Genomic DNA, 4435 nt, shown 5'->3' with positions numbered 1-4435 from the left:
AGGATGGCGGGAACAACAACTCAAAGCTGACCAGACATTGGACCACATCAATCTGTAACTCTGATAGACTTTCTCAATCGATTACCTTCTGAGAAATTGCATTGAGGAATGCACATACCTTCACAATTGCCAGGCGAACATTTTCCGGTAGAATTCCCCTCAATGCAACCGGAAGCAATTGCGTCATAAGCACGTGGCAGTCATGAGACTTTAGGTTTTGGAATTTTTTGTCTTTCATATTTACGATTCCCTTTATATTCGACGAGAAGCCAGTCGGGACCTTGATACTGAAAAGGACTTCAAAGAAGATTTCCTTCTCTTCCTTAGTAAGAGCGTAGCTGGCACGCCCTTGAAACTGCCCTGGATGCATGCCATCTCTTCCTTTATGACATTCCTCGTCCTTACGTGCTTCCGGTGTATCTTTTGACTTCCCATACAAGCCCAGGAAGCCTAGAATATTCACGCAGAGATTCTTCATCAGGTGCATCACGTCGATTGCCGAGCGGACCTCATGGACTTCCCAGTAGGGTAGCTCCCAAATATAGATTTCTTCTTCCACATGGGTACCCGCTTATCAGGGCCGTTAGGAACAGGTTGGCTGCCAGGACCCTTTCCAAAGATTACTTTTAAATCTTTGACCATATCAAATACTTCAGCACCAGTACGGATGACAGGTTTCCCCCGGGGTTCTGCCTTGCCATTGAAATGCTTGCCTTTTTTCTTCAAGGGATGCTTGGGCGGAAGAAAACGACGATTGTACGGGTACACATTCTTCCTACATTTGTCCAGATATATACTTTCTGTCTGATCCAAACAGTGCGTGCATGCATTGTATCCCTTGTTTGACTGTCCTGAAATGTTACTAAGAGCAGGCCAATCATTGATGGTTACGAAAAGCAACGCTCGAAGGTCAAATTCCTCTTGTCTGTGCTCGTCCCACACACGTACACCTGGTTCGGCCCGCAGCTGTAAAAGTTCATCAACTAATGGCCTTAGGTACACATCAATATCGTTGCCGGGTTGCTTTGGACCTTGGATAAGCACTGGCATCATAATGAACTTCCGCTTCATGCACAACCAAGGAGGAAGGTTGTAAATACATAGAGTAACGGGCCAGGTGCTGTGACTGCAACTCTGCTCCCCAAAAGGATTCATGCCATCTGTACTCAGACCTAACCATAAGTTCCTTGCGTCAGCTGCAAATCTCGGGAACTCTCTCTCGATTTTTCTCCACTGCTGACCATCAGCGGTGTGCCTCAACTTATCGTCTTTCATACGATCTTCCATGTGCCATCGCAACAACTTCGCATGATCTTTATTTCTGAACAAACGTTTCAACCGTGGTATTATAGGAGCATACCACATCACCTTGACAGGGACCCTCTTCCTGGGTGGCTCGCCCTCAATATCACCAGGGTCATCTTTTTCTGATCTTATACCGCAATGTAGTGCATACCGGGCATTCATCCATATTCTCGTACTTCTCACCGCGGTAGAGGATGCAGTCATTAGGGCATGCATGTATCTTCTGCACGTCTAATCCTAGAGGGCACACAAGCTTCTTTGCTTCGTACGTGCTGGCGGGCAATTCGTTCTTTCTTGGAAGCATCTTCTTCATCAGTACCAGCAACTTTTCGAATGACGAGTCAGTCACACCGGTCTCTGCCTTCCACTTCAGCAATTCCAGTGTGCTACCCAGCTTCTTCTGGCCATCTTCACAAGTTGGGTACAACAATTTGTTGTGGTCCTGTAATATCTGCTCGAACTGCAACCTCTCCTTTTCTGTGTCACAACCTCGCCGTGCATGAGAAATGACCCGGCCAAGATCATCAGCGGGCTCATCTGGTTCCCGTTCTTCATCCTGATCTTCTTCTTCATTGTCTTCCATTGCGGTATCAGCATACTCAGGGAACATAGATCGGTAGTTGTCATCATCGTTCTCTTCTTCTTCATCCTCGTCTTCCATCATAACCCCTCTTTCTCCGTGCTTGGTCCAAACATTATAGCCTGACATAAAACCGGACCGAAGCAGGTGGCTCTGAATGACTCTTGAGGAAGTGTAATCCTTCTCATTCCGACATTCAACACATGGACAAAACATATAGCCACCACCATGCTTGTTCGCATCGGCTGCATCTCGAAAAGAATGCACGCCTTCTCTGTAAGCGGCTGTGCGTCGATCACCGTACATCCATGGATGGCTCATCTGTGTTATACGACAGTATATCAAATACAATCACGATCCTAAAAATTAGTACCGCACGGTCTAAACGAGGAAATATAGTTGCTAACCTTTTAGAATAAGTAGAAATAAAGAGGAAGAGGTTTAAGCGTGGCTCAGGCATCTCATATCGTAGTTGTGTTTGGTGAACTGAAGCGGCATCGCTCTAACACATATTTCAACAAACACCTCTAGTGCATCAAAAAAAGTGGAGAGCTAGCACACACCCACAATCCTCCATCCAATAAAAATGCAAGGAAGAGGGGAGAGGGGGGCTGTGCTATATATAGGCAGAGGACTTTAGTCCCGGTTTGAGACACAAACCGGGACTAAAGGTGGCGCACATGCGGGCTGCACACCGCGTAGCCCTTTAGTCCCGGTTTGGGACACCAACCGGGACTAAAGGCTCCTTACGGGCCGGGACTAAAGCCTCGAGGGAGGCATTGCGATTTGGGCCGACGTGGCCGGGCCTTTAGTCCCGGCCCAGAGGCTGGCCGGGACTAAAGGGTCCCGGCCAAAGGCCCGTTTTCCACTAGTGAATGTTATCGATGGATTGAAGACGAAAGAGGGGATGCCTTCCCGGGGCATCCCCAAGCTTAGGCTTTTTGGTGTCCTTGAATTTGGCTTGGGATGCCTTGGGCATCCCCAGGCTTGAGCTCTTTCCACTCCTTATCTCTTTGTCCATGAGAACATCACCCAAAACTTGAAAACTTCACAACACAAAACTTAAACAAAAACTTGTGATAACATTAGTACAAGAAAACAAACTACCACTTCTTTTGGTACTGTAGCAAACTTGAATTCCATCTATATTGATGGTGGGCTACTGTATTCTCACTTTTCCATGGCTAGTACCCCCATACTAACCATAGTTTCATCAAAACAAGCAACCAACTCAACAAAAACAGAATCTGTCAAAAACAGACCAGTCTGTAGCAATCTGTATACTTTGTATACTTCTGGTACCTCAAAAACTCTAAAAAATTACAACGGCCTGGAAAAAAGCATATCAATCAGCAGCAAAAAGAATCAACTCAAAGGCTCTTTCTGAATAAAAATGAAAAATCATCTCGTGAGCGAAAAGTTTCTGTCTTTTTCCAGCAGGATCAAACAACCATTACCAAAACTAGTTAAAGCCCGTACGTTGCCATGAAATATAAAAAATGATGACTTTTACTCATTAATCACAGTACCCTTCAATATTTGATGTGCTTACTTTGGATGTGGGATGATCTGCATCGCTGGATTGAAAAGAATGTACCAGTTGCATTTATTTGAGGGTGCCTCGTGCTTCAAGTTTTTACAAATAAAATTCTTAAATGAGGTTCTGGTATATGGGCTGATGGGCAAATCATTGAAATGGTATAATTCAAAAATGAAAACTCACAAATATAAAATGAAGACCTTTCGATAATTTTGTCTCTTGAAATTAGCACAAAGGTGATAGATCGCTGTACAGGCACCTCGCGCGCCGCCGGCGAAACCACCCCGGCGCGGAGACTCTGGACGTGGACCCCAAGGAGCACCGGCCGCTCGCGGTGACTACGGCTTCGTCGAGCCTTCTCCCACCATGTACAACCGGCTCGTCCGGCACAGCGGCAAGGGCGACGGCCCCGGCTCGGCGGAGCGCGCGGTCTGCCTCGGCGCCATGGCGAAGCTGCTGCGGGCGTGCGCCCATGTGTACCACGTCGAGTGCATCGATCTGTGGCTGGCCTCGCACTCGACGTGCCCTCTATGCCGGTGCAGGATCGGTGATGATCGCTCGGAACAGGACCTTGCTTATCTTTTACCTGCATAGATTGATCAACCATTACATCCACACGAGATGTCTATACAACCTGTTTTCCTCTTTTTCTGAACTTCGAGATAAAACCTGCATGTATGCTGTTGTATATAGTGTGAACTGTAGACTCGTGCGTTGCTCTGGAGACTGGAGCTGCATCTGGAAATTCCAGCCATCAGGATCACATGAAGGCATGAATTGATTGCCAAATTACACACTTCCAGTGTCAATATCTGAAACCCAAATATTTCTGGCCGATGCCGCATTCGGGCAGGGGAATGCATGACATAATGTCGATGCAATCATCAAGAATGCCATAATGAGATATTACAGGTAGCAGGAGACGAATACATACATAAAACAGAAGCAAACCGAATAAAATGTCGAAAATAACAAATAAAATGTAGTAGGAGATGAATGAATGCATAAAA

General features: G+C 46.3%; 1 pseudogene; it reads left to right on the top strand.

Annotated features, from left to right (window-relative positions):
• Positions 1-3449: 3449 nt before the first annotated feature.
• On the top strand, positions 3450-4019 carry LOC123441886 (annotated as a pseudogene).
• The last annotated feature ends 416 nt before the right edge of the window (positions 4020-4435 follow it).

This window comes from Hordeum vulgare, chromosome 3H (assembly GCF_904849725.1).
Source record: "Hordeum vulgare subsp. vulgare chromosome 3H, MorexV3_pseudomolecules_assembly, whole genome shotgun sequence".
Taxonomy (NCBI): Eukaryota; Viridiplantae; Streptophyta; class Magnoliopsida; order Poales; family Poaceae; genus Hordeum; species Hordeum vulgare.
This window is presented reverse-complemented; position numbering and strand designations above follow the sequence as displayed.